General features: G+C 41.1%; 1 protein-coding gene across 1 annotated transcript in view; it reads left to right on the top strand.

The window, feature by feature from the left end:
* The first annotated feature begins 562 nt into the window (after window positions 1-562).
* Window positions 563-26,886, top strand: part of IL1RAPL1 (interleukin 1 receptor accessory protein like 1) — a 769,335-nt gene continuing 743,011 nt past the window's right edge. Inside the window, exon 1 of the mRNA XM_074604365.1 lies at window positions 563-1,815. The gene's annotated coding sequence lies outside the window, so the exon portion shown is untranslated. The remainder of the gene's footprint in view (window positions 1,816-26,886) is intronic.

Raw genomic sequence — 26,886 nt, 5'->3', positions numbered from 1 at the left:
GACCCAACGTATGAACAGGCCACCCCGAGCACCTCTTCTTGCAAGCGTGTGCCTGCAGGGCAGGGGCTATGGAAGAGGGGGTGCCCACTCCCCCGCACCTTCATGCAGGAATGTGATCGAATTTATTGGAGGGAGTGTCAGAACTATACAGAGTTACGTTCTATAGAACATTTGTTTAGTATTATAAACATCTGCAAATGACTATTTATTTCATGAAGTAATTAACATTCCTAATTAGGTGCACCTTGCAGCTGCTGTTAATCTTAATTGGCAATAACGCAGTTACATTTTGATACATATCTTCAGAAGAGTTACAGAGGAGAAGGGGAAAAAAAAAAAGAAAAAAAAATCTGAAGGGAAGGAAATAAAACTGTTCCCACACAGTTCAGAGAGTTCGCACAAAGAAGATCCCATGGCAACAGCGAGGCCCACAGTTTGCCTTATAAAAATCCAAGAATAGATAATGTATCATCTCTCCTAAAACAACACTTCACTTCGGAAACCGGAGGGGAAAGCGTGTGTGTTGGGGAAGGGGGGGGGCGGGGGGAGGGGGGGGCGCGGGCAACAAATAAAAAATAAATAAACCACAACAGGAAAAGAGAAGCAGGCTGACCCCCGCGCATCTTCAGCCTCCCGCCCCACACTCTGCCCCTGCCCCAGCCCCATCCTCATCCCCATCCCCACCTCCAGCCCCAGCGCTGCGGGCCGAGGCGGCGCGGGGAGGCGGGCAGCGCCGGGGCGGAGGGAAGGAAGGAGGGAGGAAGGAAGGAAGGAAGGAGTGAGGGAGGGAGGGAAGGAGGGATGCCCGCTTCCCAGGAGTTTCTCCAGGATCCCTTCCGAAGGGCCCTCCCCCTCTCGCTCCCTCCCCCCGCAAAACCCACCACCCCTCCTGCGAGAGCGGCGCTGGGCGAGCGCCGGGGTGTCCATGGGGTGGCAGTCACGGTCCCTCCTTGCCGGCTGGCGGCCCGGCGGAGGGCGCGTTCCGCCGAGCGAGCCCGTCTCGTAGAAACACAGGAATCATTTATGCACTGCAGTTTCCCTCGCCTCTCTTCCCTCGCTCCCTCTCGTCCTCTGCTCCTTAGGATATTTTGGGTGGATTGTGGTTATCAATCAAGACCTCCTCTTCCTTTGCTGACCACTTGTCATTTTCACCGGGGATTAGTATCGTTCGGGGCAAGCGGACAACCGATTTTTTTCCCCTTTGGAGATTTTTTTTTTCTTCCTCCCACCCCACCTCCCCATTTTTATTTTTTTTTTATTTATTTTTTTTGGCACGGCGGTGAGGGTGCTAGGACCCGGGAAGCACCCTCCCCTCTTTTCCTCCCCCCCCCTCCACAGCCGCCCAGCACCAGGAAAATCCCCACCGGACCGCCGCTCGCCGGGATACTTGTGCGCGGCAGCCCGGATCCGGCCCCGCGGCGGCGGCGGGGCGCTGGGCGCGGAGCTGTCCGCGGGGGGCCCCCCGGGCCGGCCGCCCCCCGCCTTATCCCCTCACCCCCACCCCCCCCGCCGCACCTGGATGGTACCTCCCGCCGGCGACTCGGGCACTTTCTGAACTAGGAAGGAAGGGGCGACTCTGGAGGGGTGCGGGGGGGGGGGTTGCGGTGGGGGGACGCCGAAGTCTGTATGGAATTACCTGCGCCCGCGGCGGAGCTGGCACCGCTGGATGGATGGGCGCCGCGTCCGCGGCACCGGCGGCCAGCTCAGCCCCAGGAGTAAACACGGGGCTTCTCCGGCCGAGTGCGCAGTGTGGTGACCGGCGCTCGCCCCGCTGACCGATCGCACCGGAGGGATATTTCGGGAGGCTCCTGTGGGGTAAGGTCATTTTTCTCCCGGCGAAAGCCCGGCATTGATAAACTTGGTGGCGTGTGGTTGAAATGGGGTACTTTGGGGATTGCTGCATTACCCTCATGCGGGGGGCTCCAGCCGTTATTGGCAGTTGAGTGGCATAACTGCAGTAGGTCTTCTGGTGAGTGCTTTTTTGCGATAATTTAAAAAAAAAATAATTAAAAATCTCCTCCTCCCTCTCTATTCTTGCACCCTCTGGATTTGGCAGAGTGCTGTAAAAGCAAGGAGTCTTTAATTTTACCACTTTTTCTTTTATTTTTTTTCACCCCCGGTTGTAATATTTTTGACTGAAAAGGGTTTTTGATAGTAAAGGTCTCTGTGATGGAATCTATTTAGTGTGAGAACGAATCCCATCCGCTGGTGAAAACAAATGTTTCCAACTCTGTGCAGCATTCTGCTGCATTTCATAGCTGCAATGGAGGGAGAGAAATCCTGCTTTTCAAGTTGTTAAACTTTAAGGTGGCAATCCTTATTAATGGTGGTACAGTGCTCTGGTGCTAAGGGGGTTAAATGCCACTGGTAATTTGGGATTACAACTGTGCCTGTAAATCCTGCAAGGAAATTATAAACTGAGGGACAGTAAGAGGAAAAAAAATCTCATCTTGATAGTAGAGAAATATTGTAAATGTCACTAGCCTGAAAATCTCTCATCCACCTGCTCTTATATTTTTTTCACCCAATAACTTACCTACTGAAATCTCAGACCACGTGTATGGCAGTGGAAGATTTGCAAACAGAGATGCTATCTTCGGTATTTCATACATATATGCATCTGGCTGAGGGACTGTGTGTGAATTAATTCCTCTGTTAGTTGTGGTGTGAAGCGAGACAGGGAGAAAAAGGATAGAAAAGATCGTCGTCTTAAGAACAGAAGCGAGCAAGGGAGGCACTTCAGCCTTTAAAGATTTAAAGGGATCCAAGCAATGCACATTGGTAATCTTTCTCTGCAAAATCAATTCTGATAGAGGGAATGGGGGAAGGTGGAGGGAATCGATAGTGATGACGTTGTGCAGTGCAATGCACTGCAATGCTAAAGTTATATAGTGTGTGCGAAAATATGTACCCTTATGTACTGCTGGTGGGTTCATGCATAATGGATGGAAGAAGATATGCAGATCTATCTGTAGGAAGATGGATGTATTCGTGCAAAGACAGTGATTATGTAACTTGATTACATCAGTGGCATCAGTCGCCGATAGTGAAATAATACGCTCAAATAGCGTATCAATCACTTGGGTTAACTTTGTAGCGCTCCCGGCAGCGGGAGAAGGATGGAGACCTGGGCAGAGGAGGAGAGATCCTCGCTCAGCTCCTGACAAGGGGTTTGCCTCTTGCAGGCTGCCTTTTGCATCAGCGTGCTCCTGGTGGAGTTTCCCCGGGACGGGGAGTTCACCAAGGAGGGAGGAGGCTGCCTCCTCGCTCATTCAGCCACACCCGTGGATTGGGCTCCAGAAAAGCCCCTTGCAAGGCTGCACAATGGTCCCATTGAGCAGATCCGGCTGCCTGCTCCTCGGCAAGGTCACACGGCAACCTGGGACTTCAGTGCATGGCAACAGCTGAGCGGAGGAGGAACAGAACTGAAATTAAAATTGATCTTCCTTCCCCCCCCCTCGCTGTCGCCTACCTCCAAACGCGGCGTTCTGCTGACCCTCTTCCAGTGCTCAAGGCAGAGCTAGTGCTGTTTCACCCGGAGTGTGTGCAGCGCTTAATGTAGATAGCGTTGTCCCTCCTGGTGTGTGCAGTGACTGCCTGGCAGCTTCAGCAGGATGCTGCTTCGGTATTTCAGAGTACAGCATGACTGACTTCAGAAAAAAGTATTGTCAGATATAACAGCCTAATCTACCCGGTACATTTACAGGGAACCTAAAAGGTGGTCTGTTAACACATTTCAAGCATCTTCTGTGAGTAGGTGAAGAGCAAAGGTGTGACAGGGGTCCCATTGGTTTAACTCAGACGGACTTTTTTAGCGAATCGTTCAAAAGATAGTATTATCAGGATATACTTTACTTCAATATCCATTTTAGAATCATAAATCACTGTTCCTATCTCTTTGGGAAGAGCAGGGGGGGAAGAATACTCCTTGAAGACAGATAAGCTTGCAAAGGCACTGCTGAGGCCCCATACCTCTAATGGATGCATTTTCTGAAGAATGTAAGCCTGATGAAATCTTAACTTAGCTGAAATGAGTGATCTTATCATCATTGGCCTATGTCCTTCCCCACTTCACTCTGAATTCATTCTAGCAAAATTTCACTAAAATACTTTTCAGTTAAGAAGAGGTGAGGGCAGAGTGGGTTTTATATCTCTTGATAAACATGATCTCCACATAGATTTAATGCACTATCAAACACACAGTAATTTTACCATGGAACCAGCCTGAAAAATCACTTTTTCCTCTGCTTCCCTGAAAACATCAGTATTTTAAAGTTGGTTCACCATTCGTTCATGACTATTTTCATATTTCTTGAGGATAAGTCTGGGCAAGCACTAATAAATCCTGCTAATGTAGTTTGGAGTTTGACATTCATAGAGTATACTGAGTAAATTAGAAAAAAAAAAAGGATATGAAGTTAACTCTGTTTCCATCCTTCAGGGGTCAGAATAACACTATGGCAACTCCTATGCATTGCTACAGCTCTTAACAATTTTCAGAAATGTCCATGGCATACTCTGTTCCGCCACACACGATTACAGGCAGACTCTTTCCCTTGAATTCCTTACAGGACTTCTTGTGACATACAGGCTACATACCTGTACCACCCATCTTAAAGGACAGCACGATTGTCTACAGGAAGTGTTACAAAACTGGTGCTGTAAAAAGAGCAGGCATTGACACTGTGGGAACGTATCGCATGGTACGTGTAAACTGGCATGCAGCATGCAAAGATTTGCAAATTCAGGGTAATAGAGAGAGCAGTAAGTGAGCAAGTTTTATTTATAGATTAATTTCATTGTTGTAGTTAGCAATACCCAGACGGTAAAAATAAAAGGTTTCAGCTCCAATGCAATATCCGTTCAGTTTGCACCAAATATAGCTTCTCCGAGAGAAACTTTCCTTGCTGAAGTAAAACTGTAAATCACTCGGACAAATGAAGAGAAAATGTGAAAAGAAATATTTACATAAAACATTCCCAGGCTCCACATCTCAGACCACTGAAAGCAGTGAGAGTTTTGCCACCCACTCCTCACTAGCGCTGGGAAGCCGGCTTTTAAAGAAAACAGCAGTGCATGAAGAATAATCTCAGTGCCTGCCTCTGAAAGAGCAGGCTTCTGACTGTCGTTATCACTGAAGACAGTAGACTTGTTTCACTGCTGATAGGAAAATTTGAAACATACAGGGCAGATCTTAATGAAGCTTTTTTTGCTATTCAGTGATATTCTTGTAATGTACTCAGAATACTTTCTGTGGCTATTATGTCAAACCTATGTATTGGGAAACAAAGCAAAAAATGGATAACCGACTGAGGTTTTCATTCAGTATGTTTGCACTTACAGAGGAGTGTTTGAATATACTTCTGCGTTTCATAACAGCTATGATCTTTAGCAGCTGGGAATCTTATTTTTATAGTGCACGCTGCATGATAATATACGGCAATTGAAACATCCAAGCTCTGATTAATATGATTAAAAACTAGCAACTTATCTAGTGGTGCTCAAGTTGTAAAGTTTAATTATAGCGGCACCATTTGCACAGCTATAGATAAGGTTGTGTCAGCATTTCTGTTATAAACCTCTATCTCGTTCCCATCCGTTGTGTCAGGGGTCCATGAAATAAGAAGAATTTACAGTAGAGACTGTAACGGCTGTTTTGGATTACTGTCATGGCCTGTCAGGTCAGTAATCCATGTGTTTCTTTAAGTCTTTACATGCACATGTACAGCAGCACCAAAGCAGCCATTATGCTCTGTCAGTTCAAGTTTATGCTTGTTTTATTTTAAAATGTAATTAAATATGAGATGATGGACCACAGTGACTCAGGAGGGAGCGTTTAACCTCTCATTTTTCATGCACTTTTGTATTGTTTTCTTATTCTTAAAACATAACCAGACCAAATGCAGCAGTGAATTTTACTTGTGAGAGCTTAAAATTAATGCACATTTGGAAGAAATCTCTTTGGAGGCGGGAAGAATGAAGACGAAAGGTTGTGGTTTTTTAATGCTAATAGTCAAGCTTTGCATGTTCCTCTAAGGTAGACACACAGGGAACTCCATTCTACTGCAACAGGGGAAAATCCTGTGTTATTTGCCAAAGCTATGGAAGACCAGGGCAAAGAAATCAGGTATTGCTGGTTCTCTGTTGTAACATTGGGTACTCTGTTTTTCTAGGTTTCACTGTACCTGTGTATTATAGGTACTCCTATGTCATTTCATGGTGTTATACAGCACACTATTTATGCCTCAATAAGTAGGTCTGAACAAACCAACCAAGGACATCAGTCTTACTGCCTTCTGTACTTAGAAATTTCATGTTTTTAACAACAGCACACAGGCATACAGTAATCCTTCAATGGTTGTAGCATCAACTGCAGCAATTACCCACAAAGATTTTTTTTGATAGTGGGTGAAGGAGAAAGGGAAAAAGTGAAAACATTTAGATTTTTTGCCAATGCAATAGATATTATTTCCATTTTATTTTTAGATTGGGGCATAATTTAGGAGGTCCTCAGTGTAGCTTCTGAAAAGAAACACAGAAACCTTAATTAGGTTTGAGAAGGTCGATACAATCTATACAAATCTATATGATCAGCAGGCAGACAAGGGCTAATACTATTTGGTGACTGGATGGCTAGTGGTGTCAGAAAGTTTTCTGTTCTCTGGTCCTTCACACCTGTCCTCAATGAAGAGTGCGTTTTAAAAGAGGAAGAAGATGGAGACCAGCAGAATGGGTTAAAAAAAGGGGCAGAAAAGCATATAAATATACAGACATTGGTGCTGTAGCTCCTGTCTCTTCAGAGATGGGGTGTATTCTATATTCCTTTTGTCTTTTCTTCACTAGTGAGACCCAGATGCTTAAGGTTACTGCAGTTCCCAAGTCCCACTGCTCTAATTTTTTTTTTTGGAATTCTTAAACTCTTCAGTGCAAGGGCCATCACCTTTTTGTTTACATGCATGCTTCCTCTGCATGTTATCTGTTGAGGTAACTTGAGGTGCTTCTCCATAAAACAATAAATTAATGTCAGGAACAGGAGAGAAAGAGTGTTTCCTGTTGGCTGTTTTAGAAAATACAGATATTTTACATGAATCAAATTTTCCTCTCACAAAGCACAAATTTTTGTAATTTCCAGCAAAAATCTCACAATGCACTTACAAGACTGCCTCTTACAAAGCTGGTGCAACTGCTGCGTAAAACCTTGATATCTCAGTTCCACCTGTTAAGTTCCACTTAATAATGTGTGCTTGGACTGTTAGTAGCCATGTCTGTAAACTCAGTCACAGCCAAAAGTTTCGACTATTTCAAGGAAAATGAAGTCATAGTAATGTGCATCGTTATGATGCACAGGGAAAGGCTTCTGCAGGTGAGTTTAGGAATAAGTTTAACTGGCAGTGACCTACCTGGTTCCCAGACCAGTTGCCTGAGAATGAGAATTTCTGTGCCTGAACAGTGTAAGGGACCTGCATGTACATTCATCCCTGCCTCCATCCATTTGGCAGTGCATCTCTACCAGATTTGACTCTAAGCTCAGTCGATTGTGTGCCTCAAGGATAATTCCTACACCAAGAAGATCTGTCGGTATGATGGAACCCTTGGGATGGAGCCACTGTGTCTGCAGAGGGATGTGTTTGGCCAGGATGCTTTTGTGTGGCACTGATCCCTGGCAACAGTTTTAGCCCTGTGTCTGTCAGGTTGCTGTTCAGTGCACAGAATTTCAGGATGGCAGCAGAGCACAGCTGTTACCATATAGCACCTTGGCATTCCTGCATCCTCAACTTCTCTTCAATGCTTCCTGGCTGTCTCCTCCCAGATTTAAACTTTTTTTTTTTTTTTTTTTCAGGAAATCTTACCTTTGCTCGTTTTAGAATAACACATCTGGAAATGCATGGCATTTCCATTCCGGCAAATTGTATGCATAATGGAGATGTATGTGTATGTCTATGTATCAATTTATCAATAAGATCCGCATATATATTATACGTAGAGTTTACTTTATTCAGCATCTCCTCTTATGAAGCAGAAAAGGCCTTTTGGCTTTCTACTGTATGTTTCTTTGGGGTGTCGTGTAGCTGAAGTTGGTGTGCTTACAGCACTGTTAAATCAGGTTCACTGACTGGCAATGTCTCTCTGTACGTACATATATTTAGTTATGTACACACGCACATGCACAAAAACATATGCCTACGTATGTGTACGTATACATACGCATTTACTCAGATGCCTGTGCATTTACTCACATACATGCACAGAGGAATAAAGAGAGCAGGTCATAAATAGAAAGTACTCTAGTTATTTCTGATGCTAAATGTAGGAAACATAACACGATTCAAACAGACCATGAGATGATAGCTGGTTTTGAGGGTTGATGTAGTATTAATTTATTTTTTAATGATCTGTAAATGCAGCATATTTGAAGGCAACATAAATTTATTTTGGAATGCAAAATATTAAGCATACTTTGAAAGGACTATCAAAGATCACCAGTCAGGGCTATATGGTATCATCTGCAATTTTAGAAATACACACTTTGGAAGGTGCAATCTGAATGTTTCCCATATACCTCCCCAACAGAACACGAGATACTATTGAAAATCTCTTGTCCATTATTATGGAAAAGCTTGATCAAAGTATTTGCTCAGTTCATAGCAGAAGAAACTGTATGTATTATAAAAGGAATGCAAAACGTGGTTTAGTATTTATTGTGTAATGCTCGCTTTACCAGCTGATGACTCTCATATTCTATATGAATAATGTGTCTGCCTTTGGTCACTTCTTATCCAGAAAGCTATTAAGGAAGGAAGGACCAGAGAATGAGAGCAAAAAAAAGGAAGATTTCCACATGAAAAGATTCCCATCTGAAGAAAGAGGTGATGGTTTTGTATTATTCAGAAAAAAGAGGAATAGATGATATGGGGGTATAGGGGATGCAGTGGGAAATACTGAAGGCTATTGAAAGATACTTTGGGTTCTCATACATATCGTTTTCCTGGTGACCAACAAAATTAAAATGTGACAAATCAAAGGAAAGCACTCCTTTAAAAGTTCATTCAAATTCTTTGGCTCTTATTGGCAAAGATACAGTGAAGAAAAAGGTCTAGTACAATAGAATAGTTTAAGTCCATGAATAAAAACAAAATTTTAAAATTTTACATTGTAATACATAGATAAGAAGATTATCAGCCTGTGTAACAGATAGTTAGATAAGGCGGCAATCAACTTGTGTAGCCCAAGGACCACCTGCTATCTTCCAGTTATAGTGCAATCAATGGATGTGTGTGCCTGTGATTTCTAAAGTGCTAAAGGATGCTTCTTCCAATGGATTTTCTGCTGTCTTCCCTGTGAGGTCTACTATCCAACTAGATGGACTGTAGGTGTGTTCTTGTGACTGTTGTTCTTCGCTGCCTGTTCAGTTTACAAATCTGGCAGTTGTGGTACTGCTTCATAAAGACTTTATTAGTGCTGACTGGGCAACCTAATTTGGCTGTTTAAGTCCTCGTTACTAAAGTTCTGATCCAAAAACCACTGAAGGAAATGGAAAGACGCCCACTGCACTCAGGTTTTGCATCAATCTCCAGCATTATAATCTAATTTCTGTGGTTTTGTTAGTTTCTGTGAAAAAAAACCCATGCTGCTTCTTATCTTTAATAGGTTAACATTGATTAGAAAAAGAAAATCTTATCAACTTTGATAGAATTCAATAAAGCTTCACTATGCTATTGACAGCATAGTCAGTTCCATCAATTTCCATCATTAAGAGATATGCAACCCTCATATTTTGTTTCTTCGTAGAAAGGAATGTCTAGATTCTTGAGAGGTTGTTAGGCCATCGCTGGTCTCCAGTGGTTTCAACTGCAATGATGGGAAAATCATAAAGCCCTTTAAAAATAATTACTAAAAATATATGTAGTATAGGGTGTACATCCTGAGCTAGTTCCTTCTAAAAATTCGGCAGGTTAATCAAATTACAGATATTTTTTAATCTTTAGTTAGTTTAACATATCCTCCTTCCTATTGACTCTTTAGTGCTTTATAATATATATTCTGTTAAAGGACAATCACATGCTCAATGGACAGATACTGTACATCTATTTATGACTGTTCACATACAAGGGACCTTCCTTAATTAGTGTTTTCTCTGGTTTGTGTCCATTTGTGGTAGTACTTAATGCTTAAGACTTCCATATTAGCTAACGTAACGTATGTCTTTTATGTCTTTGACATCCTAAAATTAGTTTTGCAGATTTGGAACAAAGGTAGAGATAATTAGGGTAGGTAACAAAGGAAGATGGGTTTCCACAAAGGCTTACAAAACTTGATGCCCTCTGTGTCATTACTGAAGGGAGACGTGCTTCCAGGGGCAACTGAGAGACGGATGCCAACTTTAGGATCTGTGGTATCACTATGAACTTTTCCCCTTTCTGAATGTTCCTGAGAGGATCAAAGAAACAAGTCCTTAGCAATGAATTTTGAATACTTCAACATAAGAAAAATAAAAATGAAATTACTGATGAGTGACATTTAATCCAGTTACTGCTTTACTACACTACTTTCCCAGGATGTCAGATATTTAATAAAATTAATTTGAGGGTATTGGACCTCCAAGGCCTGAAATCAGTTCCTTTCATGAGTTCCAAATATTTTTTCTCTGTAAAGCTTTACAAAATTTACCCATGCTTCAGTTTTCTGCCTCAGAACTCTGGAAGACAAAAACACCTCCTGCCTTCTTGTCTTTTTAAGTTCATCTATATGTAATATAAACTCTTTGTTTAAGATTTCTATTTTATTATACATAGAGTAGGGCTAGAGGAAGAGTTAATGTCAATTTCTTCTCACTGCCTCAGTGGAATTGAATTTTCTGACAGCCCTTGAAAATCATGGAAAGTATTTGCTTTCTTTCAGAAAAAAAAGTAGTTTCGACGTTGGTTAGAGGGTGGGTTTTTTTCATATTTTTTTATATTTAGTACTTAGATTTCTGTAGAAAATTAATCAGGGAAGATAATTTCAGAGTACTTAATGCAAGTTCTTAGCAGAACAGAACTCTCAGCTGAGGTCTTTAGACGCTAAATAATACAAATATGAAAATAGTACCATGAATCATACTACTGGGGGTGGCTGGGTCAGCTGCTTGTTTCCTAAATACTAATCAGTCTTTTTAATTTAAGGTTACCTCACTATTCATCATCTTCTTTTTCCATGTTGTCTGAATTAATTGTATGTAAAATATTGATGCGTATAAATCAAAGGTAGCTTGCGTTCTTCCTTTTTGCCAGGGTTCAGGTGTAACCCGCCTTGCTAACAGAACAAAAATATTCATAGTAATAGGTTTTTATGGTTTAGATGCTGAATTTTGACCCTGTGTTTGCTCCTGTTCATCAATTCTTAATCCAGTGCCCGGGGAGCTGCTGAAGAGGCTTGCTGTAGGTTTCAGTCTATAGTGAATTAGATTCGGGAATCTTAAAATCTTAGCAGCAAGTTTCTCTCATTTCACGCAGTGCATTTGCCTGTCGGTGCAGGACCATCACCTGTTCTACACAGACGGGTACTGCCTTTGTGAAGAGCAGTTTTTCCAAAGGGGATGCTGAAGCAGGGCAGCTCCCATTTTGCTGGGAGATAATCCCAGAGGCGAGGGGATCTCAGGTGTCATACTCGAAACCTCTGCCCTTTGTTTTGAGCCTCGTTACTAGGAATGACAAGCCGTGCTCAGTGCCATCCTTTGGGCTAATTCCAGCTGATGGCTTTCACCCACGGCCGGACCACAGAGCTCAGCGGTGATGCCGGCAGCGTTTCCCCCGGCACAGCCGGCCACAGGAATACAGCCGGCCAGTGGGCTCCGTGCCCGGCACGACCTGTTGCCTGGAGACTTGTGGTCTCCGTAGCTTTGTTTAATACACGACATTTCTGTCTGCTCCAAAGATACTCATGTTTGCTGATGGGGAATAATATTAAGTGAAGCAAGGGTAAACCCATTTCACACAGAAACTCCTGTCAGAGCTCTGTGTTACATCAAGAATAAGCTTAGAGTAACTCCAGTGAAGCCGTTTCATTTGGCTTGCCAGACTGAGTCCAATATGAACCTTCAACATAGATATTATTGCATTAATTTTAATGAATAAAGATCACAGACACATTACTTATTTAATTAACATCGCAAAACCCATTGTCAGCAAGCAAAGAAGTTATATTGTACAGCCACTCTAATGCAATCACAAGAGTATACTTTATGGCTGTGAGAATATAATTTTCTTGTTAAAAACCTTTGATGTTTCTTTAAATATATAACACACAGGAAATGTGTAAATAAGGCTTGCCAGCCATGTCAAATGCCTCATATCAAAATTAATCTTTTAGCTTTAATCTGTGTTAATTTTGATGTATTTCGAATAATGCTGCAGTATATATATATGCATATATAGAAATATAAGCAGAGGTATAGATGTATATGCATGTCTTTTGTTATAAAATCAAAGGTGTTAATATTGAAAATGCAACCATAATGTCAGTTTTCTTATGTTACCTTTACTATTATTTTTATCTTTGTATTTACGCAAAGTTAAGGGCTGTTTAACCGTGAGAGTTTCACTTTTATTGTGCTCTCCTGCCTGCTCCAACTCACTGTTTGGCAGAAAATGCTCCTTTCATTTGTTCTTATCGAATTCAAGAACGCTGCATCGGACATTGCAATACTTGACCAAGACCCACTGCGCAAAGTCTCACCTGCAGGTCTAGTTTAGACCTACACGTGTTTTTCCATCTGGGCTCCTTCATGCATCACCACGTGAGCTGGTTCGAAGTTTCTGAAAGTCGGGGAGTCAAGAGGCCACCAGTCAGCTGAATGACAGTATCTTGACATGTGCAAGATGGGCCGCCGGCTCTGCGTTAGTCCTGAATTCATAACTCAGAGGGAGTCTGTGTGTCGTACAACAGGGGAAGCTGTGGGCAGTATATCTCAGAGATTGGCAGGAGCTGCTGGCTGTGTAGATGGGTTTAGATTACAGTGGGAGTCAAGATTTTAACACATATTTTGCTGTGCTTAATCCCACACTGACACAGACTCTGAAAACTATTGCTTGGAAGCAATATATCTAGTCAGACTGCAGTTTATCTAACAATGAAACCTGAACGCAAAAACGGAAATGTAAATAAATATAATGCAGTCCAAAGTGTATCGGTCTGTATCAGTGCCACCTAAAACACGGGAGTAAGTGAATTTAGTGTTTGTTTAGCAGGAACTGTGGTTCTACAATCCTTGCTTTTATTATTATTTTTAGTGCTGGGATTTCACCCCACAGAGTGTTCTTCACCACATTATCTTGTATTTTTTCCTACCAAAGTTGGCACAGTATTCTTAGCTTTAAAAGGAAGGTTTTTTTCTTTAGTTTTTTCTCTTATTGGAAATTTATAGTCTAAAGGTTATTGCAGGATGGAGGAAAAATAGTAGAGTAAGACTATGTTTAAATAACACTATTTTTTTACACCCACAGACTTTTGATTTTTTTTTTTAAGGATTAAGACTTAACTCCTGCCCCCCCCCCCCCCCCCGCAGAAAATAAGGGAAAGGGGCACACTAGAAAAAAGGCAATTTTTTGTAATTAAATTTAGATACACATTTCTTTAAGGCTGTAACTTGCTTTAAAGTGCAAATTGTCTTTCTGCTTATCTTGGAGGGCAGACAGTCCCTCTTACTATTTAAAGCTTATTTTTAAAATAGCTTCAGTATGAAGGGGCCCAATCTTTGCTCAGTCCTTATCAAAGAATGAAATGAAACAAAACCTGCTGTCCAGCAACACTCGCTTTCCTTTACATGTTCAGAAGTAGTTAAAATACAGAAGGGAGCTCCATCACTGATTTGAGTATCACACCAGTATAGACTTCTAGGGGATGCCATAAAATTTAGTATATGGAACTCAAAAGTTTTATTATACACAGGGTTGTTTGTGTTTGACCTACAGAATCAGTGATTTCAGCAGGAATTGTTTGTTGATGTCTGGAAATCTAGCCCACTTTTACTGTTATATGATGTGCATAATGCATAGCTTTGAAGGTGACCACAGTCTGTAATACATGGATGAAACAAGAACTATTTTATCAGTTTCCATGAGCAAATAGGGACTTCACTTTCTTTGGCCGTCCACACATCTTTTTTAAGTGAACACTAACTTTTATTTGAAGACAAAGCCATAGGGGAGTCATCCTTAAATGATCCTGTATTTTATGTGTTGTGATATACAAATACTTTAATTATCTTCAGCAATGTGGAATTTATTTAACTCTACCAGTTGAGATATTCTGGCCATCACCAGTCACTGACAGTGACTGTGACTTCCTTCTGCACTCAACGCATATAGTATAGGATAATACTGTATTTATATAGGACGTTGTTCCTGAGATTTCATAACGCAGATGGAAAATTAGCTGTATAGCTGCCAGTTAAAATAACTATGAATAATAACGGTGAAATAATTAGATCATGTGGCTGGCTTTGATAAAGTTCAGCCTCTGTCTAGAGGCAAGTGCCCTGTGCCCAGGCAATGCCAGGGAGCGCATCGGGAGCCCCAGACGGGTGGGCAGAGGGTTTGCTTGGAAAGCCGCAGGTGGTGGTCGGCAGAGCATTGCCTCCCCGTCTTGTTTGGCCCTGTCGTTACCGCATGTGCTGTGTAACAGCCAACGGGCATTGGGAAGGCTGCTCTAGGGTGGATGTTAAAGAAAGGCTGTTAATAATTACGAAACTGAGAAATCCTGAGTGTTGGTCAGTGGCCTCTGGCATGACTTTGGCTCGATAACATGATCTTTTCTGTTGCATACATCATCCCTAGGGAGATATCCCTGCCTCCTAGGCTCGATAACAAGCCGTGGCTTAACATCAGCTCCCAAGTGAAGAAGGGGGCTTAGCTGGGGGGGGCTGTCCATCCAGGGGCCAGCTGGCCAGGCACCGAGAGGGGGGGAACAGCACGCTCCAGGAGGTGACACCAAGTGGTGGAGAGCAGTTCACAGCCACACGGCCCAGTGCCCGTCCTCTCAAGCAGGTTGGCCAGGACCACAGTATTTAGCACAGTATTGGGCCTTGAGTCTCTTCTCAGCCACCACCACTTAGTTATTACTATGACTGTGACTGTTACTATTACTGTTGCTGTTACTGTTGGTCTTTTCTGTAGGTTTTGGGGGTATTTTTAGTTTCAGTTGTGTGAAGTGCAGGCTCCCCCCCCCCAGCATGATGCTTTTTTCATATACGCAACTGGTAGTAGATGTTTCATCTCCTAGACCATGAGCAGGGATAAGCTTTGGGATGGGATGGGATGGGATCAGAGGATGGTTCAATACAGACTGGATCAAGCCTGTCAGCTTGGTGTTAGAGGCGGTCTTTGGAGTGAACTGTCTTCCCTCATCTGTTGACTCCAAACAGGCACCAGCAATGAACTGGCATTATGCAGTGTAGATGGTCTGGGAGCTGTGGGAGGGGGTTCACTCAAGGACTGCATTACTTGGCAGCGCAGAGGTGTTGCCTGACTTCAGTTCCCATGAGCAGAAGGGGGTGATAGCAGTCCTCACCTCGCTGGCTCACTAGGGGAATGGGTACATTAGAGACTGTGAGATGTTAAGATATGGTAAGATACGGCATTTTGCGGTCTGAGGAGAGCACAAAAGACAGACTCCTGCCTGAGGAGACGGATGGGTTTCCTTCAGTAAAGCATTAATGCACACTGTATTCCTCCTCTGAAATGCGAGCTAATAATCACAGGCTCTGCAGTTGTTTCTGGGGATTTCGTTATGCAGATGGTATTTTCTAATTATTACATTGTAAAACTCATGCACACGTGAAAGGGAAGAGTGAAATAGAGAGCGGTAATCTAACTAAATATGAAAAGCATATTTATAAACACATTTTTTTTGCCTGTGTTGTGGTTTTGGCCAAATTGGCCAATGGCTGGCAACAGACGCTCCCCCCCGCCTCTTGTGCACGGAGAGAAGGAGAGATAAAGAGATTTACGAGTTTAGAAGAAACTAAACTACTTTAATGAAATATTAATACTAAGATAAAAAGGAAAATAATGAAATAGATATAGTAGATACAAAACCGTATTAAGCTCCCAGGATGATGTCACCGGCAGGCACTGGGGAAGTCCCAGGCTGGACTCGGTGATGGGTGGGAACCAGGTTTCAGAGTTGGAGTCAGGAACACAATGATCGGGATCAAAGGCAGATGAACAGACGGTCCTCCTCAGATGTCAGCCATTGAAGGAACAGAGCTGACCCTTTGATCCCTCGGCTTTTATACTGAGCATGGGGCAGATGGGATGGAATACCCTGTTGGTCAGTATTGGGTCACCTGTCCTGTCCGCTCCTCCCTGCAGGTGTGACCCCTCTACACTTTTCCGCTTTCAACCCTCTAACGGGGCAAATAATGAAATTAGCTGACCTTGATTGTTATAGCAATAAGTATGAGCAAGAGCCTTGCTGCATACCATTCCTTGGCACAAACTGCCTTATCACTCTGAACGAACCGTTTCAGACACAACATGCTGTTAATTTCAGAGAGTTAAAAGAGGCCTAGCTAAGAAGCAAAATTACTGAACAGAAAGTTGGTTCTGTTTTAATTCAAACCAGGACAGCCTGAGATTAAATTAGCTCACTCTTAATCTTACACTTTGGAGCTCTGTCTAGCTATGTCTGTGTTTATAAGATGCCTGTTCCTCTTTTTTTATTGCCCTTTGGAAAGCCTCAGAAAGTTGACTCCCATCCTGACACGCTGTCGAGACAGGTCCGGATGGGCAGATGGGCACCTCCTGCTCTCCGATGGCAAATCCGGGAAGGCAAAGGAGTCTCCAGTGCAGGTCCCATTTGGGGTATCCCTCTGTAACACAGCTGCTCTTTGGAAGTAAGCTATGAACCTCCTTGGTCTTGTACACTCCTTTCCACAAATCGTCCTGCCAAAAAAGAGCCAATGAAACAAAGGTTTGGTGAAACAATTCCACTGAAAAACAGAATTCGCCACAGCCATATTTCCCATTTGTAGAAGAACTGAAATGCCCTTGGCACTCCAGCACATCACGTTTGTTCAGCAGATTTCAATTAAAGGTGTTATTGCTTTTAAAGGCCAAGGTGGGCTTTTCCCACAGCAATTGTTTGGGTTTCTTTTGTTCCTCTCCATACATTACTCCCTACAATGACTTCGTACAGACACAATGTGCATCTGCCCATATCCTTAGAGAGCTTTTATGATGGACTTGTGGAAAAATTTCTTTTACCTTGCCCTGTCTCAATTGGCAATAGTGTCTGCCATGAGAAAAGGCAGACAATGTAGTTAGGGTTTGGATGGGAATAGGGATTTTAATGTTGGTGGAGGAATTATTTCCTTCCATTACAAGATTGCCCATAATCACCCAGTTTCCATTTCCCTCTGTGCTGTGCACGCTCAGAACCCATTCTGTTCATCTCAGAAAAGATAGAAATTGGATAGGAGTGGCTGGGGAGCACAAGGTAATAACAAAACCATATTGGCATACGCTATTGACAGTAGCTGTCAGCTACCACTTCCTTCTCAATTTTTCGTAGACATCACAGTAGAGAAGGGATTTCAAGGAACAGAGGTTGGAGTTCACTGTCTTTTTCGTCTGCTTGAATGATTGGGGAAGGCTATAAAAAGCCACCTCAGGCTTAATTTTGTAGCAGCCAATTCTCACAAAGGGTGAGGTCTGTCTCTAGGAAGAGCACAAAGCTTCTACGATGCCAGAACACCTGCAGATGTCACCTAAGAAAAATCAGTCAACAGCCCAGTTTTCATTTGGCTATGAAAACAACTAACTTGCTCAAAATCATGTTGATTCTGTAAGGTGGTTTTACCTATGGAAGAAGAAATTTCTGCACAAATTCCTGTGAGCCTTTCGGAACTCTGCGGCATAATCTTTCCCCCATCAGTGAAATCCTGGCATTTTAAGTTTAGAAAACAGAAAACTAAACTATCAGTGAGGAGAGGTAAGCATAATTTCCTATTACACAGTATTCAGAGTATTTAAATAAAATATTTGGGCTCTTAGTTTGAATTTGGGCGTTTGACCTCTTATTAATAAGCAAGTTTTAATCTATTTGAATTTAAAGGATATTTAATTTTTAATGCAGACTTTGTGTCATTTTACTTTCTTAATAATCAGAAGGTCACATGGTATCAGTTGAAACACCTTATGACAATCTAAATTGAGTATATCATCATTATTACCTTTATCAGTCAGAAAGAATTAATTGAATTGTGAGTATTGCTCATAGATCATGATGTCTGCTTCTGAAAAATGCATTGACCTATAAATTGTCCTCCAATAGCCATCCCCAGACTAGACAGGAATTACTAGAAGAAATTTGTATAAAGATGTCTTCTGAATGATTGGTGTTTGCACAGTAAAGCTGAGTAAGAAGGTGAGCATTTCAAAGCCCCTTTTTAGAGGCTTTTTGTTAGATCCTTAAAACAAATAATAGAGTTTTCTATTTCTACTATGAATTAACATGTCACATATGAGATATAGTTAATTAATATTCTTTTTTCTTTCTAGTTATTTCCATGGAAGACAGGACACTGGTGGAATATATACTAACCACCACATGAATTTATAGATAAATGTTCCTGGTGCCACATTAAGTTTCACCCAGAATACAGTAAAATTGTTCAGCAGATGAATGATTCCTGGAACAAGTTATCTTTGTATTTATTTTTTAAGATCTATTTTACAATGAGTCATAAACTTTAATTGTGAATTGTTTTTGTAAATTCTGTCATTTGCTACTCAGGATATACTCCAGTTCTGAACGTATGTACCCATCCTTAGGAACAGAGGACAGGGCCCTATTGTTATGCAGTCCCTACTGTCTCTTAAAACAGTTTTCTTTTGGGTTTGTCCTTCTATTTGGTTTCACTTTCAAGGCCAAAATAATTGCTGGACAGCTAAGATTTAGTGCCCTTTAATTGACATGGCTTTTCTTCTGACTGATGTCATCTGTTCCCTGGTGGTAAACAGAAAGCAGTCATAACTTCTCTGACATTTATCACAATAAACAAGCTGAAATTTTCTATTCCGGTTAGACTTCCTATTCCCTTTATGTCCTTTAGCAGCCATCTATGCACTTCTTGTGATCTGAGTTCATCTTTTGGAGAATACTGGCCAGAAGTCTCCGCATTATGCCAGAATAGGTCTCACTAGTGCCGTATGCAGTAGCTCTCCCACATACCTGTCTTAAAATACAGATACTAAGTTTGCAGCTATTCAGTGATATGTCATTCTGATTTGTCATTTAGAAGATTGTACTTGTCTCATACGCTTTTTCCGACATCCGGCGTATAGCTTTCTGAGAGTCTGTGGCTGCCCCAGACAATCTGTAACGCTTTACTTTACTCTAACTTAAGTGTGTGTTTAATGCTGAGAATCTGCCTAGAATCTGAACAGTAGCCAAAAGTATTGCTCTCTCTGCTCCTGTAAGTGTTCCTAACAGTGGTCTTTCTTCTGGCAATGTGGGAAATGGCATTAATTGTTCATAGTTTAAGCCTGCTTAAAATTCATCCTGGTACCAGAAGGATTGCAGATTTTAGTGCTGTTTCCTGTATATATTATAAAGGATGTCATGGTAGCTACTAATGTCTCAGTACATAAGATGGAAGGGGTCAGTATTACTGAGTGTGAGCACATTCACCAAATCACCAGAAATAATTATATGCGTGAGGCAGAGACCTCGTAGAATACGTCTTACCTTACCATAACAAGACACTGTATTTCTCATTGGTTCCTATAGTTATCAGATACTATTTAAAAATCCCCTCCTCTCAGCTATAAAACCGTGCCAGCAAATCTGGCGTTCCAACGCAAGTCACAAATGCAGCTAAGAAAATTTTCAACTTTTTTCTTTCAGACTTACATAAACTTTACATGGCATATGTTTAGGATAGATACATCATTATTAACTAGTCAAGAAATAGAAGAATATTACAATTGGTGTAGGAAGAGTATTAGCTTCCAGAAGAAGGGATCCTAGGAAAGTTACGAGATTGTGAAGTGTAGTATCAGCATGATTTTAAGTATAAAAAACAGGTTTGGATAAGTTTAGCTAGAAGTAATGTAAATTATCTTACATGGAGTATTTGTGGCAAACACTTTCATTAGTATCTTAACTATTTCATTAGCTGCTCCTCAGCCTCATGGCCTCATCATGTACCAAATTTTTGTTAAAAAACTCTCCATCTTACATACAATTAAGCTTTACTGAGGATGTAAAATTACAGTATAGCCAATGTGAGTTAGGATCATCAGTAACAGTGACATCTGTCAGACACAAGAATAAAACTATATTAGGAACCCCCAGCCTTGATTTCATCATCTCAAATTTGCATAACCAGTGTTAAAAAATCCAGTTATGTTAGGCACTTAGTGCTTCAAGATGGCTTTGAAGTATAGGAGTAAGACTGGGAGGGAGATCAGATAATTTTGAACTGTAGGATTAAGGTGCCAGAAACCATCTGGAGAAGTGTCCGTGCCTGTGCTGCTGAATAAAACAGAGCCATGGGCCATTCCCTGGCCCTGAAGCCAAGTGCCTAGGCCAGGCTGTATTTATGCTCAGTAACTTTATGACCCAAAGGGGCAGTCCTGTGAGGAAGGCTCCTGTTCCCTGAGATATCATTATTGGGTTTTGTGAGGGTGTTTCTTTTTTGCAGTTGAAGATGTTGGACGTGATGTGAGGGCCTTGTTGCAGCCTTTTGGACTGGTGTTTCCGTAGCGTAAATGAAAGAATTGTGCTGTGTAATGGGATGACGTGCAGGGATGTTTGCATGCGGGACCTTGCAGGGTGTTGGTCAGAGAGTCTGTAGGGCAGAGGGACTCTTGCCCTGACTGGCACCCCCCTGGTGCTACCCTTGCACCCTGCCTGCACTTCATGGAACAGAATCATAGAATCTAGGTTTAGATGGTTTAGGTTGGTTTAGGTTGGAAGGGACCTTAAAGATCATCTATTCCAACCCCCTGCCATGGGCAGGGACACCTCCCACGAGACCAGGCTGCTCAAAGCCCCATCCAGCCTGGCCTTGAACACTTCCAGGGATGGGGCATCCACAGCTTCCCTGGGCAACCTGTTCCAGTGCCTCACCACTATCATAATGAAAAATTTCTTTCTGGTATCTAATCTAAGTCTACCCTCTTCCAGTTTGAAGACATTGCCCCTCATCCTGTCACTACATGTCTTTGTAAAAGTCCCTCCCCATCTTTCCTGTAGGCCCTCTTCAGATACTGGAAGGCTGCTATAACGTCTCCCCCGCACCTTCTCTTCTCCAGGCTGAACAACCCCAACTTTGGGGCAGGGAGCCTCAGGTCCCCCAACCCAAAGCCACACCGGGGAGCGTGCCAGAAGGGAAGCAGTGGGGACGGCTGCAGATCCAGCACTTGAGTTTCCTTCCTGGCTTTATTTCATTTAGCACTGGTGCAGCCAAGGAGTCTGGTTAACCGCAAAAATATAATCCACAGTTAGTTTAAAAAGGACTAGAGAGCACCAACCCCACACCACTTGCATGTCATGAGCTCCAAGGTAATAACTCTCAACATCCTATAATTAATTAGAATAAAAAAAGCCCCAGAAATTACAATGTGCCACAGAAAGAGAGCAGGAGAAATCAAGGGCATTAGGGATGTCCTAATATATATATATGGTGCAGCGGTGAGAATACTGACGTAACATTATTAAAGTAAATGAGGAAGTTTTAAAGAAGAAATTACTAAAGATATAATATAGGAACAAGTCCCATGTTGCATAAAAATGGTATCATTTTTCTTCGTTAATGTGTAAGATGGGAAAGGACAGATAGGAAAAAGCAATCCAGAAACAATATGTTCTTACCTACATCAGACAGAGGAGAGCCAAATGAGACACATCTAGACGGGAAGCACCTTCACAGGCCCTTCCGTCTCACTACTGGGCACATAGCAAAAATTGCTTTTCTTACTAATCTCAAGTATATTTAATCAGCAAAGCAAAGGTGTATTCATCCTGGCACAAGATGTAATAATTGCCTAAGGAAGCAGCGGGGGGAGGAAGGATTGCTTTAAGGCTGCTGCTGCAGAAGTGTGGAGAAGCTAGCCAGGGGTGAAATAGTATTTCCAGAAGGGAAAGGCCAGTAATTTTTCAGGCTTATGTCTTCTCCCCCTCCCCTTGGGTAAAACGATTTTGTCACTTGCAAGTAGTCATACAGCCATGCCGAATGAATCTCCCCCGACACTACCTGAAGAAAAACGACAGGAAAAAACTAGAGAGGTGTTTGTTAAATTTTATTTTCGATTGGTTTTACTTTCCACTGCAGAAATTAATATTGTGCATTTCGCCAAGTTAATAAATGCGAGGTTATCGTATTCACGGTATTTACACATCATTTTGAATATTTTCAAGGTAAACAACATCCACATTTCCATATCACTAGAGGAAATAAACTACACAGAGAATACAGGAAATGAGTATGTTTCCCCAAGTAGTAATTTCACAATATTTCTTTTCCAGTTTGCAAAGATGAGAGAGGATTTATATTGTTCAATGAAGTAAAGTTTAAACTGCTCTTGTATAGAAGGAAAAGTGAAGTGTTATGTTGTAGATGAAGTACGATGTTTTCTCTACATAGGATTCTAAAGAGAATTAACGCACTTCTCACTCAGAGATAATTTATTCAAAGTTCATAAAACCAAAGAGCGCACTGAAGAACAACTAACAAAAAAAAACCCCGACAACAAACCAACCTGCCTGTTCTTGTGCTGGGTCGGAGTGAATGTTGCTATGGGATGAATGGCAATTAAGCTGAAGGTCACAAAGAAGTTCTCAGTTACACCTGTTGCATTGGGCTCTGTCTACCTTAGCACTTTGGTTCGAAGCAGTGGCACAATCTTGCAACAAATCCCTCGGCTGTTCCCACTTCCCGCAAGTTGTTCAGTTTCCGAGGCAGCTTTTGGAGCGTGCCAAGCAGGTTGCCTTGGAGGATGGGGCACCACTGGTGGCTCCCTCCACCTCTGCACCTTGGGCACACGCAGATCGAAACCCCTCTCTCATAAATAATAAAGTCAAGTGAGCCAAATGAAGAACCACCTTTACCTTTATGGAAGAAATTAACTTTTTAGAAAATGAAAATGAGTACTAATTAGTAAGTGCTTTTATGATTCACATAATTCCGGAAAACCATCTGTCAACAAATTAAATAAAAATTTAACAAAGTACTGCCACATGGGCTAGTCTTATTAAAGAGCTCAGCCTGAGGTTTGTTTCTAGAGCTGCCATTGCTCCTGTTAAAAAAGGAGCATCAGCTATGCGCGTGCGTGTTCCAGCCTCATCCCACTGCCCTCCTAGGTTAAAAGAGGTTTCCACTTCTTCAGCTGGTTTGTAAAATTTGACAGCCAAACTTTTTTAAGCAGAAACTGGTAACTGAATTTGAGCCAGTTTTGCAAATAGTTTTAAAACAGCTGAAATCACACTTTGGCATAGGAAGAAAAGAAAAGAAAGAAAAAAATTTCAAAAATGGAAGAGGAGATTTACACATTTCTTAGCACTGTTTTGTCAGGTTTTGTAAGGAATTCATTATATAATATGGACCGTTAATCCGTAACAGGGTTAAAAATAATTATTTTCGCATTTTCTGCTTTCCTCTGAGGCTGCTTCAGTGCATATCCCATTGTTTGTGTAGTCTTCCATTATTTAGTAAAATCCTCAGCTATTGAACAGCTGTTTGCTGGTTTTGACCTGCACCATTAGAATAACAGCATTAAAAGACAAAAGATTTCGGCAGCTGTAAACTGTGTACAGCCAAACTATGATATTTGCAATTAATATGTTACTTGCAAAATTGCATCTGCTTGTTTTCATTTCTGACTGTTTTTCAAGTAGCACCACTTACTAGAACCTACAATGACCTAAGAAATTTTGGAGATGCGTATGCAGTTATGTAATAAGTTTGCATTTATTTGCATTATACGTTTCATATCCAAATTTAAATTTGGAGTCCTAAATTGGTCTGTAGTTTAGGTTCACATGAATTTAAGAATTAGCCAATAGTCACTGCTGTCTTAATAGCAAATGATGTCTTAATCGGAAAAATACAAAGCATGTATTAAATTTTAACTTTTTTTGCTTGTTCTCAAATGGCAGTTCCCCGTTATTTTAATTGCAGTAATTGCTTTACTGAATGCCATGAGCTAAGCCCAGTTGCAGTTATGTTAATTTAATGGTATCTTATGCATAAGAATTTATCAACATAACTTCTGCTTGCAACTTAACTCTAAAATGCCATTTGTCTTAATAAGGTTAGTCGACGGTCATTCCTTTACTGAAGGGAAGCTGAGGGAAGAGATGTTAGAGTAGAAACTGGAAGACGGCGACTTGAGGAGACTTCGCCAGCTGCATAGACAAACAAGGCTTACTTTATTATTGCCTTAATAAAAGCTATTGAGCCCTGAGTACATAGTAGTTTCTTGGCACCTCGTACCCTGTGTGCATGGAACATCCGATTCTCCCGTTAAGTGGTCTGTTCAGTTACACTTGATTTCTCCGGCCCATTTTTCTTTGCGTTCCAGCCATGCTGTAGTCTCACTAAAGAAATTCCGAAGCAACTACTATAAAACTCTTCCAGACAAGAAAAATATCCAGAAGGTGGGTCCTGCTTCTGCCAGTTACAGAGCAGCCTGAATTCCCGTGCAGCCCAGCAGGAAAGGGGTGTACCCAGCACATCACGGGAACAGGCAGGAGTTTTTCTGAGCAGCCCTGGGTTTATCACTGCCTGCCCTACTGCCTCTTACTGGAAATCAAATTTGCACGTGCATGGGATAGCTCCAGGAGCTAAAAAATCTGCGAGACTGATTCTCTGTGTGTTTCTTTTTGTTTGGTTTCTAAAGATGATTTTGCGTTAGCTAAACTGTATTTACATTGGCCAAAAATAAGTAACTTTACCTGGATCATAAACTCTAGAGCATTTTTGTACTGTCTTGGTATATTGTTCAGTACTCTCAGGATCTTGGGATGTCCAGTGTGACACATTTCCAACCAGGAAACTTAACCATGACAACCATTTTAATGAGTTAAAGAATGCTAATTCATGGTAAAAAAAAAAAGTATGTTTTTAAAGAATATTTTATAGAAAAGTAAGGAAAAAAAATTGAACTATGTGAAATTCGTGCAGTATAAAAGTGAAAATGTATTTAAGCATTATACAAAATGTTCAAAATAGTTCTCACGCATAGTTTTTTTGGTCTAGTTCACAAATGAAAAGTATAGAATCTGTTCTTATCTATTTAATAGCCATTCAGAGAAAGCTATGCTATACTTGATCAATATTCTTGAAGAAAGTTGGTGAGTATTCATTATGCTCAAAAATGACTATTCGAGAAAGAGGTGATGAATAGGTCACAGTCCTGAAACAAAGACAATACTGTAGCGGCCTGAACTTATCCAGCATGTCTTGGTTAATAATTCCTAGTTAATTCTTTTTGATTTTTAACTGTAACTGAGGTTGATTGTAACTATTCAGTAGAACAGGGGATTTTGTTGTTGTTGTTCTTACATGTGAAAGAGTGATTCTATAGGTTGCCAAGTGCTCTAACTTCCATGCAACAAAGCACATGCTCAACTCATTAAATGGCTTCACTCAAGCCTTCAGGCGTTCTTTGTGGTTAGAGTTAAGCAGATGAAGAAGGTTTTGCTGGGCGGAGATATGAATAAAGTTCTCAAAGAATCATAATCCTGACATATTTCTTTGTATAGTTAGTATACTAGAATAAGGTCATTTCATTTACTTTACTGCCTTAGGATGAGCCGTTTGACAGAATCCCTATAGCTTCTTTGACTTTAATTAGTCAAGGATGGGGATACGCTTGGTGGTTCCCTGTTACTATCACAAAGCAGAGCAAGTGGTTTGCAGTATCTGATCCTGGAGAACTTTTTTTTTCTTTTTTTTTTCTGTATTCACATTGGAAATACCTTGTAAAAGACTTTCTGAAGTAGTTTTTGCATTTTATATTGAAGATGAATTTTACATTGAAGATCGTCTGTGTTTGCTGTCAAAAACTAGTCTCTTGCAGAAATTCTTTCAATATATATTATTTTACACATATTATTGGTCTTTGAATAGCTAATGAAATATACGTATAATATATGAACAGATATAATGAATAGCTAATGAAAATATGTCACCCTTGATGAAACATGCAAGAATTAGTGGAGACTTATGTTCTGCAGAACATTTCCAGACCTCAAAAGGTGACAATTTTGCGGATTTAATCTGCTATGACTTTTATTTAAGTGCATTGAAATATCTGCTATAAAGTAACATAATTGAGAAAGAAAATATAATTCAACTTAAAAAGAATTAAGATTGAAAGTAAGTTTTGAAGGCCTGAACAAAAAAAATATGAAACCATTTTTTGTAATGTGAAGAGTATGAATTTCAAGACTTACTGTTGGAGAATGGATTAAATTCATGCTTTTGCGGCTGATGGGTTCACAGGCTACAAGTTCATGTATTTGTATGTCCTGATACTTTTTTTTAATCTGCATTTGATTATGATCATTTTTTAAGTATATTACAGTCTTTTACACAGTAGTGAAGAGTAATGCTGTTTAGGGACTAGCAAACCTAGTCAGTTTTACTTCATTTGAAAGTTTCACAATTGTGTATAACCCATGTTACCTTTACAGATAGAGCAGAGGACTTTATTTTGCCTCTGGCCCCTTAAGAAAGTCTACTTTGATCTATGACCTTTAAGACATGAGCAGGATACCTTTATTTAAATAGCACTATTTTTATTTACTTAATATTGTAGGAAGTTTTGTGTATCCTGTTACTAAAATCTTTAAGGATACTCGCAATTAATTCTTCATGCTGGTTTTATCGTCTATACA

Source organism: Larus michahellis, chromosome 1 (assembly GCF_964199755.1).
Source record: "Larus michahellis chromosome 1, bLarMic1.1, whole genome shotgun sequence".
NCBI classification, from domain to species: domain Eukaryota; kingdom Metazoa; phylum Chordata; class Aves; order Charadriiformes; family Laridae; genus Larus; species Larus michahellis.
This window is presented reverse-complemented; position numbering and strand designations above follow the sequence as displayed.